Source organism: Gouania willdenowi, chromosome 22 (genome assembly GCF_900634775.1).
Source record: "Gouania willdenowi chromosome 22, fGouWil2.1, whole genome shotgun sequence".
Taxonomy (NCBI): Eukaryota; Metazoa; Chordata; class Actinopteri; order Blenniiformes; family Gobiesocidae; genus Gouania; species Gouania willdenowi.
This window is the reverse complement of record NC_041065.1, coordinates 27166520-27184309: the sequence shown is the minus strand read 5'-3', so window position 1 is coordinate 27184309 and position 17790 is coordinate 27166520. Positions and strand designations below refer to the sequence as shown.

Here is a 17790-nt window from a genome sequence, read left to right as displayed (position 1 = left end):
ACTATCATGTTTGTTGGGGTTAATTACAATTGCGTCTTCAATTATCCATGTACAATTACAACTGTATAATAATTACGGTGACCGGCATTTTTATTTTTTTCCCAATTACAATAAAACTTAGAATAATTCGTTTTCGCCATGAAAGCCAGTTACAAGTATGTTCTCAATTACTAATTAATCACAATTACCGAGTCTGGAATGAATAACCCCATAATACACGGCTTTCCTCTTGTGTTAGCTTTCTGTTAGCATGTCTTATTTTAACAGGCCAGTTTTGACCAATGTCAAAAACTATCAGCTGTAAAAATACTATAAATATTATCTATCATTTGGTTTGTTTTTCATCTCTTAGTTACATTGTTAGGCTTCCTAATCCATGAAAATATTGGTATTTATATTCTTGGTGTGGGAGTATAGCGTTTTCCCCCCCAGCTTCATACCCTTTAACTTAATTTAAAAAAAAAAAAAAAAATTATATTAAAATGATCTCAACAGATTTAAAAAAAAAAAAATAAATAAAAAAATCACTTCCCCCCGTTTTTATGCCTTACTATTTGCACCCTTACCTTCGATTTTAGGTGTTTTTTTTCACATTTTTGTTGTTTTTCATGCCTTACTGCAGGCCAAAAAACGGGCGGAAAAACAAAACGGAGGTAAAGCAATAGTAAAGCATAAAGAATAGTGAAAAAATTTTCAAAAGCCATAAAATGGAGGTAAGGCTATTAACGCATAAAAAATAGCAAAAAAAAAATTCAAACAGCAAAAAACAGAGATAAGGCTATTGAGGCATAAAAAATAGTGACAAAATTTCAAGCGCCAAAAAACGAAGGTAAGGCTATAGTAAGGCATAAAAATAGCAAGAAAATTTCAAAAGCCAAAAAACAGAGGTAAGGCTATTAACGCATAAAAAATAGCGAAAAAAATTCAAACGCCAAAAAACAGAGATTAGGCTATAGTAAGGCATAAAAATGGGCAAAAAAATTTCAAAAGCCAAAAAACGGAGGTAAGGCTATAGTAAGGCATAAAAAATAGCAAATAAAAATTCAAAAGCCAAAAAACGGAGGTAAGGTCATTAATGCAAAAAAATAGTGAAAAAAATTAAAATGCCAAAAAACAGAGATAAGGCTATAGTAAGCCATGAAAAAATGGCAAAAAAAATTAAAATGCCAAAAAACAGAGATAAGGCTGTAGTAAGCCATGAAAAAATGGCAAAAAAACTTAAAATGCCAAAAAACGGAGGTAAGGCTATTAAGGCATAAAAAATAGCAAGAAAATTTCAAACACCAAAAAATGGAGGTAAGGCATAAAAATGGGCGAAAAAAGTTCAAACGCCAAAAAACAAAGATGAGGCTATAGTAAGGCATAAAAAATAGCGAAAAAAAATTCAAAAGCCAATAAATGGAGGTAAGGCTATTAATGCATAAAAAATAGCGAAAAAAATTCAAATGCCAAAAAACGGAGGTAAGGATAAAAAATGGCGAGAAAAATTTCAAACATCAAAAAACGGAGGTAAGGCTATTAAGGCATAAAAAATAGCAAAAAAAAATTCAAAAGCCAAAAAACAGAGGTAAGGCCATTAACGCAAAAATAATAAATAGCGAAAAAATTTAAAACGCCAAAAAACAGAGATAAGGCTATAGTGAGCCATGAAAAATAGCGAAAAAATTTTCAAAAGCCAATAAACGGAGGTAAGGCTATTAAGGCATGAAAAATAGCAAGAAAATTACAAATGCCAAAAAACAGAGGTAAGGCTATAGTAAGGCATAAAAATGGCAAAAAAACGCAAAATAACAGAGGTAAGGCTATAGTAAGGCATATAAAATAGTGAGAAAATTTCAAACGCCCAAAAACAGATGTAAGGCTATAGTAAAGCATAAAAAATAGCGAAAAAAATTCAAACGCCAAAAAACGGAGGTAAGGCTATAGTAGGCCATAAAAAATTCAAACACCTCAAAACTGAGGTAAGGCTATAGTAAGTCATAAAAATTTGCGAAAATTTTTTTCAAATGCCAAAAAACGGAGGTAAGGCTATAGTAAGGCATAAAAATGGGGGTAAAAAATTAAAATGCCAAAAAACAGAGGTAAGGCTAAAGTAAGGCATAACAAATGTCGAAAAAATTTCAAACGCCTCAAAGCGGAGGCAAGGCTATAGTAAAGGAAAAAAAAATGGTGAAAAAATATAAAATGCCTCAAAACGGAGGCAAGGCTATAGTAAAGAAAAAAAAATGGTGAAAAAATATAAAATGCCAAAAAACAGAGGTATGGCTATAGTATAAAATATAGTATAAAAAAGGGCGAAAAAAAATTCAAGCGCCAAAAACGAAGATAAGGCTCTTGTAGGCCATAAAAAATGGCAAAAAAATTTTAAACGCCAAAAAATAGAGGTGAGGCTATAGTAGGCCATAAAAAATGGCGAAAAAAATTTCAAACGCCTCAAAATGGAGGTAAGGCATAAAAATGGGCAAAAAAAAATTGAAGCGCCAAAAAATGAAGGTAAGGCTATAGTAAAGCATAAAAATGGGCGAAAAAATTTTAAAATGCCAAAAAAACGGAGGTGTCTATAGTAAGGCAAAAAAAATGGTGAAAACATTTCAAACGCTTCAAAACAGAGGCAAGGCTTTAGTAAAGAAAAAAAAAATGGTGAAAAAATATAAAATGCCAAAAACCAGAAGTAAGGCTATAGTGAGGCATAAAAATGGGCGAAAAAAAATTCAAGCGCCAAAAACAAAGGTAAGGCTCTTGTAGGCCAAAAAAAGTTTTAGTTTTTTGTCATTTTTTGTGCCTTAATGCTTTCTTAGCCCTGTTTAAGTATGTGCATTATATTTGCAGTAGATTTTAGGGTCTAATGATGGTCCTAACTCAAATTTTTTTTTTTTTTAAATTTTTGAAAAAAAAGCCTTGCTATAGCCTTACTTTTGATTTTGGGTGATTTTTGTTTTTTGTCATTTTTTGTGCCTTAATGCTTTCTTAGCCCTGTTTAAGTATGTGCATTATATTTGCAGTAGATTTTAGGGTCTTATGATGGTCCTCGCTCAATTTTTTTTTTTTTGAATTTTTTTTGAAAAAAAAAGCCTTGCTATAGCCTTACTTTTGATTTTGGGTGATTTTAGTTTTTTGTCATTTTTTGTGCCTTAATGCTTTCTTAGCCCTGTTTAAGTATGTGCATTATATTTGCAGTAGATTTTAGGGTCTAATGGTGGTCCTAACTCAATTTTTTTTTTTTTTTAATTTTTGAAAAAAAAAGCCTTGCTATAGCCTTACTTTTGATTTTGGGTGATTTTTGTTTTTTGTCATTTTTTGTGCCTTAATGCTTTCTTAGCCCTGTTTAAGTATGTGCATTATATTTGCAGTAGATTTTAGGGTCTAATGATGGTCCTAACTCAATTTTTTTTTTTTGAATTTTTTTTGAAAAAAAAGCCTTGCTATAGCCTTACTTTTGATTTTGGGTGATTTTTGTTTTTTGTCATTTTTTGTGCCTTACTGTTTTCTTAGCCCTGTTTAAGTATGCGCATTATATTTGCAGTAGATTTTAGGGTCTAATGATGGTCCTAACTCAATTTTTTTTTTTTTTTAATTTTTGAAAAAAAAGCCTTGCTATAGCCTGACTTTTGATTTTGGGTGATTTTAGTTTTTTGTCATGTTTTGTGCCTTACTGTTTTCTTAGCCCTGTTTAAGTATGTGCATTATATTTGCAGTAGATTTTAGGGTCTAATGATGGTCCTAACTCAATTTTTTTTTTTGAATTTTTTTGTAGAAAAAAAAGCCTTGTTATAGCCTTACTTTTGATTTTGGGTGATTTTTGTTTTTTGTCATTTTTTGTGCCTTACTGCTTTCTTAGCCCTGTTTAGGTATGTGCATTATATTTGCAGTAGATTTTAGGGTCTAATGATGGTCCTAACTCAATTTTTTCTTTTTGAATTTTTTTGGAAAAAAAAGCCTTACTTTTGATTTTGGGTGTTTTTAGTTTTTTGTCATGTTTTGTGCCTTACTGCTTACTTAGCCCTGTTTAAGTATGTGCATTATATTTGCAGTAGTTTTTAGGGTATAATGATGGTCCTAACTCAATTTTTTTTTTTTTGAAATTTTTGAAAAAAAAGCCTTGCTATAGCCTTACTTTTGATTTTGGGTGATTTGAGTTTTTTGTCATTTTTTGTGCCTTAATGCTTTCGTAGCCCTGTTTAAGTATGTGCATTATATTTGCAGTAGATTTTAGGGTCTAATGATGGTCCTAATTCAATTTTTTTTTTTTTTTTTTTTTTTTTTTGGAAAAAAAAGCCTTGTTATAGCCTTACTTTTGATTTTGGGTGATTTTTGTTTTTTGTCATTTTTTGTGCCTTAATGCTTTCTTAGCCCTGTTTAAGTATGTGCATTATATTTGCAGTAGATTTTAGGGTCTAATGATGGTCCTAACTCAATTTTTTTTTTTTTTTTTTTGGAAAAAAAAGCCTTGTTATAGCCTTACTTTTGATTTTTGGTGATTTTTGTTTTTTGTCATTTTTTGTGCCTTACTGTTTTCTTAGCCCTGTTTAAGTATGTGCATTATATTTGCAGTAGATTTTAGGGTCTAATGATGGTCCTAACTCAATTTTTTTTTTTTTTGAAATTTTTGAAAAAAAAGCCTTGCTATAGCCTTACTTTTGATTTTGGGTGATTTTTGTTTTTTGTCATTTTTTGTGCCTTACTGTTTTCTTAACCCTGTTTAAGTATGTGCATTATATTTGCAGTAGATTTTAGGGTCTATTGATGGTCCTAACTCAATTTTTTTTTTTTTTAATTTTTGAAAAAAAAGCCTTGCTATAGCCTGACTTTTGATTTTGGGTGATTTTAGTTTTTTGTCATGTTTTGTGCCTTACTGTTTTCTTAGCCCTGTTTAAGTATGTGCATTATATTTGCAGTAGATTTTAGGGTCTAATGATGGTCCTAACTCAATTTTTTTTTTTTGAATTTTTTTGGAAAAAAAAGCCTTGTTATAGCCTTACTTTTGATTTTTGGTGATTTTTGTTTTTTGTAGTTTTTTGTGCCTTATAGCCTTTTTAGCCCAGTTTAAGTATGTGCATTATATTTGCAGTAGTTTTTAGGGTCTAATGATGGTCCTAACTCAATTTTTTTTTTTGGAATTTTTTTGAAAAAAATGCCTTGCTATAGCCTTACTTTTTATTTTGGGTGATTTTTGTTTTTAGTCATTTTTTGTGCCTTATAGCCTTTTTAGCCCAATTTAAGTATGTGCATTATATTTGCAGTAGTTTTTAGGGTCTAATGATGGTCCTAACTCAATTTTTTTTCTTGGAAATTTTTTTGAAAAAAAATGCCTTGCTAGAGCCTTACTTTTTATTTTGGGTGATTTTTGTTTTTTGTCATTTTTTGTGCCTTGATGCTTTCGTAGCCCTGTTTAAGTATGTGCATTATATTTGCAGTAGATTTTAGGGTCTAATGATGGTCCTAATTCAATTTTTTTTTTTTTTTTTTTTTTTTGGAAAAAAAAGCCTTGTTATAGCCTTACTTTTGATTTTGGGTGATTTTTGTTTTTTGTCCTTTTTTGTGCCTTAATGCTTTCTTAGCCCTGTTTAAGTATGTGCATTATATTTGCAGTAGATTTTAGGGTCTAATGATGGTCCTAACTCAATTTTTTTTTTGGAAAAAAAAGCCTTGTTATAGCCTTACTTTTGATTTTTGGTGATTTTTGTTTTTTGTCATTTTTTGTGCCTTACTGTTTTCTTAGCCCTGTTTAAGTATGTGCATTATATTTGCAGTAGATTTTAGGGTCTAATGATGGTCCTAACTCAATTTTTTTTTTTTTGAAATTTTTGAAAAAAAAGCCTTGCTATAGCCTTACTTTTGATTTTGGGTGATTTTTGTTTTTTGTCATTTTTTGTGCCTTACTGTTTTCTTAACCCTGTTTAAGTATGTGCATTATATTTGCAGTAGATTTTAGGGTCTAATGATGGTCCTAACTCAATTTATTTTTTTTTTTAATTTTTGAAAAAAAAGCCTTGCTATAGCCTGACTTTTGATTTTGGGTGATTTTAGTTTTTTGTCATGTTTTGTGCCTTACTGTTTTCTTAGCCCTGTTTAAGTATGTGCATTATATTTGCAGTAGATTTTAGGGTCTAATGATGGTCCTAACTCAATTTTTTTTTTTTGAAATTTTTGAAAAAAAAAGCCTTGTTATAGCCTTACTTTTGATTTTTGGTGATTTTTGTTTTTTGTAGTTTTTTGTGCCTTATAGCCTTTCTAGCCCAGTTTAAGTTTGTGCATTATATTTGCAGTAGTTTTTAGGGTCTAATGATGATCCTAACTCAATTTTTTTTTTGGGAATTTTTTTGAAAAAAATGCCTTGCTATAGCTTTACTTTTTATTTTGGGTGATTTTTGTTTTTTGTCATTTTTTGTGCCTCATAGCCTTTTTAGCCCAATTTAAGTATGTGCATTATATTTGCAGTAGTTTTTAGGGTCTAATGATGTTCCTAACTCAATTTTTTTTTGTGGAAATTTTTTTGAAAAAAATGCCTTGCTATAGCCTTACTTTTTATTTTGGGTGATTTTTGTTTTTTGTCATTTTTTGTGCCTTATAGCCTTTTTAGCCCAATTTAAGTATGTGCATTATATTTGCAGTAGTTTTTAGGGTCTAATGATGGTCCTAACTCAATTTTTTTTCTTGGAAATTTTTTTGAAAAAAAATGCCTTGCTATAGCCTTACTTTTTATTTTGGGTGATTTTTGTTTTTTGTCATTTTTTGTGCCTTAATGCTTTCGTAGCCCTGTTTAAGTATGTGCATTATATTTGCAGTAGATTTTAGGGTCTAATGATGGTCCTAACTCAATTTTTTTTTTTTTTTTTTTTTTTTGGAAAAAAAAGCCTTGTTATAGCCTTACTTTTGATTTTGGGTGATTTTTGTTTTTTGTCCTTTTTTGTGCCTTAATGCTTTCTTAGCCCTGTTTAAGTATGTGCATTATATTTGCATTAGATTTTAGGGTCTAATGATGGTCCTAACTCAATTTTTTTTTTGGAAAAAAAAGCCTTGTTATATACTTACTTTTTATTTTGGGTGATTTTTGTTTTTTGTCATTTTTTGTGCCTTATAGCCTTTTTAGCCCAGTTTAAGTATGTGCATTATATTTGCAGTAGTTTTTAGGGTCTAATGATGATCCTAACTCAATTTTTTTTTTTTGTAATTTTTTTGAAAAGAATGCCCTGCTATAGCCTTACTTTTTATTTTGGGTGATTTTTGTTTTTTGTCATTTTTTGTGCCTTATAGCCTTTTTAGCCCAGTTTAAGTATGTGCATTATATTTGCAGTAGTTTTTAGGGTCTAATGATGGTCCTAACTCAATTTTTTTTTTGGGAATTTTTTTGAAAAAAATGCCATGCTATAGCCTTACTTTTTATTTGGGGTGATTTTTGTTTTTTGTAGTTTTTTGTGCCTTATAGTTTTTTTAGCCCAATTTAAGTATGTGCATTATATTTGCAGTAGATTTTAGGGTCTAATGATGGTCCTAACTCAATTTTTTTTTTGGGAATTTTTTTGAAAAAAATGCCTTGCTATAGCCTTACTTTTTTTTTGGGTGATTTTTGTTTTTTTGTCATTTTTTGTGCCTTATAGCCTTTTTAGCCCAGTTTAAGTATGTGCATTATATTTGCAGTAGTTTTTAGGGTCTAATGATGGTCCTAACTCAATTTTTTTTTTGGGAATTTTTTTGAAAAAAATGCCTTGCTATAGCTTTACTTTTTATTTTGGGTGATTTTTGTTTTTTGTCATTTTTTGTGCCTTAATAGCCTTTTTAGCCCAAGTTTAAGTATGTGCATTATATTTGCAGTAGTTTTTAGGGTCTAATGATGGTCCTAACTCAATTTTTTTTTTTGGAATTTTTTTGAAAAAAATGCCATGCTATAGCCTTACTTTTTATTTTGGGTGATTTTTGTTTTTTGTCATTTTTTGTGCCTTAATAGCCTTTTTAGCCCAAGTTTAAGTATGTGCATTATATTTGCAGTAGTTTTTAGGGTCTAATGATGGTCCTAACTCAATTTTTTTTTTTGGAATTTTTTTGAAAAAAATGCCTTTGCTATAGCCTTACTTTTTATTTTGGGTGATTTTTGTTTTTTGTCATTTTTTGTGCCTTATAGCCTTTTTAGCCCAGTTTAAGTATGTGCATTATATTTGCAGTAGTTTTTAGGGTCTAATGATGGTCCTAACTCAATTTTTTTTTTTGGAATTTTTTTGAAAAAAATGCCTTGCTATAGCCTTACTTTTTATTTTGGGTGATTTTTGTTTTTTGTCATTTTTTGTGCCTTATAGCTTTTTTAGCCCAGTTTAAGTATGTGCATTATATTTGCAGTAGTTTTTAGGGTCTAATGATGGTCCTAACTCAATTTTTTTTTTTGTAATTTTTTTGAAAAGAATGCCTTGCTATAGCCTTACTTTTTATTTTGGGTGATTTTTGTTTTTTGTAGTTTTTTGTGCCTTATAGCCTTTTTAGCCCAGTTTAAGTATGTGCATTATATTTGCAGTAGTTTTTAGGGTCTAATGATGATCCTAACTCAATTTTTTTTTTTGTAATTTTTTTGAAAAGAATGCCTTGCTATAGCCTTACTTTTTATTTTGGGTGATTTTTGTTTTTTGTAGTTTTTTGTGCCTTATAGCCTTTTTAGCCCAGTTTGAGTATGTGCATTATATTTGCAGTAGTTTTTAGGGTCTAATGATGGTCCTAACTCAATTTTTTTTTTTGGGAATTTTTTTGAAAAAAATGCCATGCTATAGCCTTTTTTTTTTTTTTTGGGTGATTTTTGTTTTTTGTAGTTTTTTGTGCCTTATAGCCTTTTTAGCCCAATTTAAGTATGTGCATTATATTTGCAGTAGTTTTTAGGGTCTAATGATGGTCCTAACTCAATTTTTTTTTTTTGAATTTTTTGAAAAAAAATGCCATGCTATAGCCTTACTTTTTATTTTGGGTGATTTTGTTTTTTGTCATTTTTTGTGCCTTATAGCCTTTTTAGCCCAGTTTAAGTATGTGCATTATATTTGCAGTAGTTTTTAGGGTCTAATGATGGTCCTAACTCAATTTTTTTTTTTGGGAATTTTTTTGAAAAAAATGCCATGCTATAGCCTTACTTTTTATTTTGGGTGATTTTTGTTTTTTGTCATTTTTTGTGCCTTCATAGCCTTTTTAGCCCATGTTAAGTATGTGCATTATATTTGCAGTAGTTTTTAGGGTCTAATGATGGTCCTAACTCAATTTTTTTTTTTGGAATTTTTTTGAAAAAAATGCCTTGCTATAGCCTTACTTTTTATTTTGGGTGATTTTTGTTTTTTGTCATTTTTTGTGCCTTATAGCCTTTTTAGCCCAGTTTAAGTATGTGCATTATATTTGCAGTAGTTTTTAGGGTCTAATGATGGTCCTAACTCAATTTTTTTTTTTGGAAATTTTTTGAAAAAAATGCCTTGCTATAGCCTTACTTTTTATTTTGGGTGATTTTTGTTTTTTGTAATTTTTTGTGCCTTATAGCCTTTTTAGCCCAATTTAAGTATGTGCATTATATTTGCAGTAGTTTTTAGGGTCTAATGATGGTCCTAACTCAATTTTTTTTTTGGGAATTTTTTTGAAAAAAATGCCATTGCTATAGCCTTACTTTTTATTTGGGGTGATTTTTGTTTTTTGTCATTTTTTGTGCCTTATAGCTTTTTTTAGCCCAATTTAAGTATGTGCATTATATTTGCAGTAGATTTTAGGGTCTAATGATGGTCCTAACTCAATTTTTTTTTTGGAATTTTTTTGAAAAAAATGCCTTGCTATAGCCTTACTTTTTATTTTGGGTGATTTTTGTTTTTTGTCATTTTTTGTGCCTTATAGCCTTTTTAGCCCAGTTTAAGTATGTGCATTATATTTGCAGTAGTTTTTAGGGTCTAATGATGATCCTAACTCAATTTTTTTTTTTGTAATTTTTTTGAAAAAAATGCCTTGCTATAGCCTTACTTTTTATTTTGGGTGATTTTTGTTTTTTGTAGTTTTTTGTGCCTTATAGCCTTTTTAGCCCAGTTTAAGTATGTGCATTATATTTGCAGTAGTTTTTAGGGTCTAATGATGGTCCTAACTCAATTTTTTTTTTTGTAATTTTTTTGAAAAAAATGCCTTGCTATATAGCCTTACTTTTTATTTTGGGTGATTTTTGTTTTTTGTCATTTTTTTGTGCCTTATAGCCTTTTTAGCCCAGTTTAAGTATGTGCATTATATTTGCAGTAGTTTTTAGGGTCTAATGATGGTCCTAACTCAATTTTTTTTTTTGGAATTTTTTGAAAAAAAATGCCTTGCTATAGCCTTACTTTTTATTTGGGTGATTTTTGTTTTTGTAATTTTTTGTGCCTTAATGCTTTTTAGCCCATGTTTAAGTATGTGCATTATATTTGCAGTAGTTTTTAGGGTCTAATGATGGTCCTAACTCAATTTTTTTTTTTGGAATTTTTTTGAAAAAAAATGCCTTGCTATAGCCTTACTTTTTATTTTGGGTGATTTTTGTTTTTTGTCATTTTTTGTGCCTTATAGCCTTTTTAGCCCTGTTTAAGTATGTGCATTATATTTGCAGTAGTTTTTAGGGTCTAATGATGGTCCTAACTCAATTTTTTTTTTTGGAAATTTTTTGAAAAAAATGCCTTGCTATAGCCTTACTTTTTATTTTGGGTGATTTTTGTTTTTTGTCATTTTTTGTGCCTTATAGCCTTTTTAGCACAGTTTAAGTATGTGCATTATATTTGCAGTAGTTTTTAGGGTCTAATGATGGTCCTAACTCAATTTTTTTTTTGGGAATTTTTTTGAAAAAAATGCCATGCTATAGCCTTACTTTTTATTTTGGGTGATTTTTGTTTTTTGTCATTTTTTGTGCCTTAGAGCCTTTTTAGCCCAGTTTAAGTATGTGCATTATATTTGCAGTAGTTTTTAGGGTCTAATGATGGTCCTAACTCAATTTTTTTTTTTTGTAATTTTTTTGAAAAAAATGCCTTGCTATAGCCTTACTTTTTATTTTGGGTGATTTTTGTTTTTTGTCATTTTTTGTGCCTTATAGCCTTTTTAGCCCAGTTTAAGTATGTGCATTATATTTGCAGTAGTTTTTAGGGTCTAATGATGGTCCTAACTCAATTTTTTTTTTGGGAAATTTTTTGAAAAAAATGCCTTGCTATAGCCTTACTTTTTATTTTGGGTGATTTTTGTTTTTTGTCATTTTTTGTGCCTTATAGCCTTTTTAGCCCAATTTAAGTATGTGCATTATATTTGCAGTAGTTTTTAGGGTCTAATGATGGTCCTAACTCAATTTTTTTTTTGGGAATTTTTTTGAAAAAAATGCCTTGCTATAGCCTTACTTTTTATTTTGGGTGATTTTTGTTTTTTGTCATTTTTTGTGCCTTATAGCCTTTTTAGCCCAATTTAAGTATGTGCATTATATTTGCAGTAGATTTTAGGGTCTAATGATGGTCCTAACTCAATTTTTTTTTTTGGAATTTTTTTGAAAAAAATGCCTTGCTATAGCCTTACTTTTTATTTTGGGTGATTTTTGTTTTTTGTCATTTTTTGTGCCTTATAGCCTTTTTAGCCCAGTTTAAGTATGTGCATTATATTTGCAGTAGATTTTAGGGTCTAATGATGGTCCTAACTCAATTTTTTTTTTGGGAATTTTTTTGAAAAAAATGCCTTGCTATAGCCTTACTTTTTATTTTGGGTGATTTTTGTTTTTTGTCATTTTTTGTGCCTTATAGCCTTTTTAGCCAAGTTTAAGTATGTGCATTATATTTGCAGTAGTTTTTAGGGTCTAATGATGGTCCTAACTCAATTTTTTTTTTTGTAATTTTTTTGAAAAAAATGCCTTGCTATAGCCTTACTTTTTATTTTGGGTGATTTTTGTTTTTTGTCATTTTTTGTGCCTTATAGCCTTTTTAGCCCAGTTTAAGTATGTGCATTATATTTGCAGTAGTTTTTAGGGTCTAATGATGGTCCTAACTCAATTTTTTTTTGTGGAATTTTTTTGAAAAAAAATGCCTTGCTATAGCCTTACTTTTTATTTTGGGTGATTTTTGTTTTTTGTCATTTTTTGTGCCTTATAGCCTTTTTAGCCCAGTTTAAGTATGTGCATTATATTTGCAGTAGTTTTTAGGGTCTAATGATGGTCCTAACTCAATTTTTTTTTTGGGAATTTTTTTGAAAAAAATGCCTTGCTATAGCCTTACTTTTTATTTTGGGTGATTTTTGTTTTTTGTACTTTTTTGTGCCTTATAGCCTTTTTAGCCCAATTTAAGTTTGTGCATTATATTTGCAGTAGATTTTAGGGTCTAATGATGGTCCTAACTCAATTTTTTTTTTTGGGAATTTTTTTGAAAAAAATGCCTTGCTATAGCCTTACTTTTTATTTTGGGTGATTTTTGTTTTTTGTCATTTTTTGTGCCTTATAGCCTTTTTAGCCCAGTTTAAGTATGTGCATTATATTTGCAGTAGTTTTTAGGGTCTAATGATGATCCTAACTCAATTTTTTTTTTTGTAATTTTTTTGAAAAGAATGCCTTGTTATAGCCTTACTTTTTATTTTGGGTGATTTTTGTTTTATGTCATTTTTTGTGCCTTATAGCCTTTTTAGCCCAGTTTAAGTATGTGCATTATATTTGCAGTAGTTTTTAGGGTCTAATGATGGTCCTAACTCAATTTTTTTTTTTGGGAATTTTTTTGAAAAAAATGCCATGCTATAGCCTTACTTTTTATTTTGGGTGATTTTTGTTTTTTGTAGTTTTTTGTGCCTTATAGCCTTTTTAGCCCAATTTAAGTATGTGCATTATATTTGCAGTAGATTTTAGGGTCTAATGATGGTCCTAACTCAATTTTTTTTTTGGGAATTTTTTTGAAAAAAATGCCTTGCTATAGCCTTACTTTTTATTTTGGGTGATTTTTGTTTTTTGTCATTTTTTGTGCCTTATAGCCTTTTTAGCCCAGTTTAAGTATGTGCATTATATTTGCAGTAGTTTTTAGGGTCTAATGATGATCCTAACTCAATTTTTTTTTTTGTAATTTTTTTGAAAAGAATGCCTTGCTTATAGCCTTACTTTTTATTTTGGGTGATTTTTGTTTTTTGTCATTTTTTGTGCCTTATAGCCTTTTTAGCCCAGTTTAAGTATGTGCATTATATTTGCAGTAGTTTTTAGGGTCTAATGATGGTCCTAACTCAATTTTTTTTTTTGTAATTTTTTTGAAAAAAATGCCTTGCTTATAGCCTTACTTTTTATTTTGGGTGATTTTTGTTTTATGTCATTTTTTGTGCCTTATAGCCTTTTTAGCCCAGTTTAAGTATGTGCATTATATTTGCAGTAGTTTTTAGGGTCTAATGATGATCCTAACTCAATTTTTTTTTTTGTAATTTTTTTGAAAAAAATGCCTTGCTATAGCCTTACTTTTTATTTTGGGTGATTTTTGTTTTATGTCATTTTTTGTGCCTTATAGCCTTTTTAGCCCAGTTTAAGTATGTGCATTATATTTGCAGTAGTTTTTAGGGTCTAATGATGGTCCTAACTCAATTTTTTTTTTTGGAATTTTTTTGAAAAAAATGCCTTGCTATAGCCTTACTTTTTATTTTGGGTGATTTTTGTTTTTTGTCATTTTTTGTGCCTTATAGCCTTTTTAGCCCAATTTAAGTATGTGCATTATATTTGCAGTAGTTTTTAGGGTCTAATGATGGTCCTAACTCAATTTTTTTTTTGGGAATTTTTTTGAAAAAAATGCCTTGCTATAGCCTTACTTTTTATTTTGGGTGATTTTTGTTTTTTGTCATTTTTTGTGCCTTATAGCCTTTTTAGCCCAGTTTAAGTATGTGCATTATATTTGCAGTAGTTTTTAGGGTCTAATGATGGTCCTAACTCAATTTTTTTTTTTGGAATTTTTTTGAAAAAAATGCCATGATATAGCCTTACTTTTTATTTTGGGTGATTTTTGTTTTTTGTAGTTTTTTGTGCCTTATAGCCTTTTTTAGCCCAATTTAAGTATGTGCATTATATTTGCAGTAGATTTTAGGGTCTAATGATGGTCCTAACTCAATTTTTTTTTTGGGAATTTTTTTGAAAAAAATGCCTTGCTATAGCCTTACTTTTTATTTTGGGTGATTTTTGTTTTTTGTCATTTTTTGTGCCTTATAGCCTTTTTAGCCCAATTTAAGTATGTGCATTATATTTGCAGTAGTTTTTAGGGTCTAATGATGGTCCTAACTCAATTTTTTTTTTTGGAATTTTTTTGAAAAAAAGCCTTGCTATAGCCTTACTTTTGATTTTGGGTGATTTTAGTTTTTTGTCATTTTTTGTGCCTTAATGCTTTCTTAGCCCTGTTTAAGTATGTGCATTATATTTGCAGTAGATTTTAGGGTCTAATGATGGTCCTAACTCAATTTTTTTTTTTTGAATTTTTTTGAAAAAAAATGCCTTGCTATAGCCTTACTTTTGATTTTGGGTGATTTTTGTTTTTTGTCATTTTTTGTGCCTTAATGCTTTCTTAGCCCTGTTTAAGTATGTGCATTATATTTGCAGTAGATTTTAGGGTCTAATGATGGTCCTAACTCAATTTTTTTTTTTGAATTTTTTTGAAAAAAAAGCCTTGCTATAGCCTTACTTTTGATTTTTGTTTTTTGTCATTTTTTGTGCCTTACTGCTTTCTTAGCCCTGTTTAAGTATGTGCATTATATTTGCAGTAGATTTTAGGGTCTAATGATGGTCCTAACTCAATTTTTTTTTTGGGATTTTTTTTTGAAAAAAATGCCTTGCTATAGCCTTACTTTTTATTTTGGGTGATTTTTGTTTTTTGTCATTTTTTGTGCCTTATAGCCTTTTTAGCCCAGTTTAAGTATGTGCATTATATTTGCAGTAGTTTTTAGGGTCTAATGATGGTCCTAACTCAATTTTTTTTTGTGGAATTTTTTTGAAAAAAAATGCCTTGCTATAGCCTTACTTTTTATTTTGGGTGATTTTTGTTTTTTGTCATTTTTTGTGCCTTATAGCCTTTTTAGCCCAGTTTAAGTATGTGCATTATATTTGCAGTAGTTTTTAGGGTCTAATGATGGTCCTAACTCAATTTTTTTTTTTGGGAATTTTTTTGAAAAAAATGCCTTGCTATAGCCTTACTTTTTATTTTGGGTGATTTTTGTTTTTTGTCATTTTTTGTGCCTTATAGCCTTTTTTGCCCATTTTAAGTATGTGCATTATATTTGCAGTAGTTTTTAGGGTCTAATGATGGTCCTAACTCAATTTTTTTTTTTGGAATTTTTTTGAAAAAAATGCCTTGCTATAGCCTTACTTTTGATTTTGGGTGATTTTTGTTTTTTGTCATTTTTTGTGCCTTACTGCTTTCTTAGCCCTGTTTAAGTATGTGCATTATATTTGCAGTAGTTTTTAGGGTCTAATGATGGTCCTAACTCAATTTTTTTTTTTTGAATTTTTTGAAAAAAAATGCCTTGCTATAGCCTTACTTTTTATTTTGGGTGATTTTTGTTTTTTGTCATTTTTTGTGCCTTAATGCTTTCTTAGCCCTGTTTAAGTATGTGCATTATATTTGCAGTAGATTTTAGGGTCTAATGATGGTCCTAACTCAATTTTTTTTTTTTGAATTTTTTGAAAAAAATGCCTTGCTATAGCCTTACTTTTTATTTTGGGTGATTTTTGTTTTTTGTCATTTTTTGTGCCTTACTGCTTTTTTAGCCCCGTTAAAGTATGTGCATTATATTTGCAGTAGTTTTTAGGGTCTAATGATGGTCCTAACTCAATTTTTTTTTTTGGAATTTTTTTGAAAAAAATGCCTTGCTATAGCCTTACTTTTTATTTTGGGTGATTTTTGTTTTTTGTCATTTTTTGTGCCTTATAGCCTTTTTAGCTCTGTTTAAGTATGTGCATTATATTTGCAGTAGTTTTTAGGGTCTAATGATGGTCCTAACTCAATTTTTTTTTTTGGAATTTTTTTGAAAAAAATGCCTTGCTATAGCCTTACTTTTTATTTTGGGTGATTTTTGTTTTTTGTCATTTTTTGTGCCTTATAGCCTTTTTTAGCCCATGTTTAAGTATGTGCATTATATTTGCAGTAGATTTTAGGGTCTAATGATGGTCCTAACTCAATTTTTTTTTTTGGAATTTTTTTGAAAAAAATGCCTTGCTATAGCCTTACTTTTTATTTTGGGTGATTTTTGTTTTTTGTCATTTTTTGTGCCTTATAGCCTTTTTAGCCCAAGTTTAAGTATGTGCATTATATTTGCAGTAGTTTTTAGGGTCTAATGATGGTCCTAACTCAATTTTTTTTTTGGGAATTTTTTTGAAAAAAATGCCATTGCTATAGCCTTACTTTTGATTTTGGGTGATTTTTGTTTTTTGTCATTTTTTGTGCCTTATAGCCTTTTTAGCCCAATTTAAGTATGTGCATTATATTTGCAGTAGTTTTTAGGGTCTAATGATGGTCCTAACTCAAATTTTTTTTTTGGGAATTTTTTGAAAAAAATGCCATGCTATAGCCTTACTTTTTATTTTGGGTGATTTTTGTTTTTTGTCATTTTTTGTGCCTTATAGCCTTTTTAGCCCAGTTTAAGTATGTGCATTATATTTGCAGTAGTTTTTAGGGTCTAATGATGGTCCTAACTCAATTTTTTTTTGTTGAAACTTTATTAAAAAAAATGCCTCGTTTTGTGCCTTATAGCCTTTTTAGCCCAATTTAAGTATGTGCATTATATTTGCAGTAGTTTTTAGGGTCTATCTGATGGTCCTAACTCAATTTTTTTTTTTGGAATTTTTTTGAAAAAAATGCCATGCTATAGCCTTACTTTTTATTTTGGGTGATTTTTGTTTTTTGTCATTTTTTGTGCCTTATAGCCTTTTTAGCCCAATTTAAGTATGTGCATTATATTTGCAGTAGTTTTTAGGGTCTAATGATGGTCCTAACTCAATTTTTTTTTTGGGAATTTTTTTGAAAAAAATGCCTTGCTATAGCCTTACTTTTTATTTTGGGTGATTTTTGTTTTTTGTCATTTTTTGTGCCTTATAGCCTTTTTAGCCCAATTTAAGTATGTGCATTATATTTGCAGTAGTTTTTAGGGTCTAATGATGGTCCTAACTCAATTTTTTTTTTGAGAATTTTTTGGTAAAAAATGCCTTGCTATAGCCTTACTTTTTATTTTGGGTGATTTTTGTTTTTTGTAGTTTTTTGTGCCTTATAGCCTTTTTAGCCCAGTTTAAGTATGTGCATTATATTTTCAGTAGTTTTTAGGGTCTAATGATGGTCCTAACTCAATTTTTTTTTGGGGAATTTTTTTGAAAAAAATGCCATGCTATAGCCTTACTTTTTATTTTGGGTGATTTTTGTTTTTTGTAGTTTTTTGTGTCTTATAGCCTTTTTAGCCCAATTTTAAGTATGTGCATTATATTTGCAGTAGTTTTTAGGGTCTAATGATGGTCCTAACTCAATTTTTTTTTTGGAATTTTTTTGAAAAAAATGCCTTGCTATAGCCTTACTTTTTATTTTGGGTGATTTTTGTTTTTTGTCATTTTTTGTGCCTTATAACCTTTTTAGCCCAGTTTAAGTATGTGCATTATATTTGCAGTAGTTTTTAGGGTCTAATGACGGTCCTAACTCAATTTTTTTTTTTGGGAATTTTTTTTGAAAAAAATGCCATGCTATAGCCTTACTTTTTATTTTGGGTGATTTTTGTTTTTTGTAGTTTTTTGTGCCTTATAGCCGTTTTTAGCCCAATTTAAGTATGTGCATTATATTTGCAGTAGATTTTAGGGTCTAATGATGGTCCTAACTC

The 17790-nt window shown here is 29.4% G+C and overlaps 1 protein-coding gene across 1 annotated transcript in view; it reads left to right on the top strand.

Annotated features, from left to right (window-relative positions):
* The window catches only part of tpp1 (tripeptidyl peptidase I), a 37190-nt gene that overhangs the window by 477 nt on the left and 18923 nt on the right, over nucleotides 1-17790 (top strand). The window lies entirely within an intron of this gene.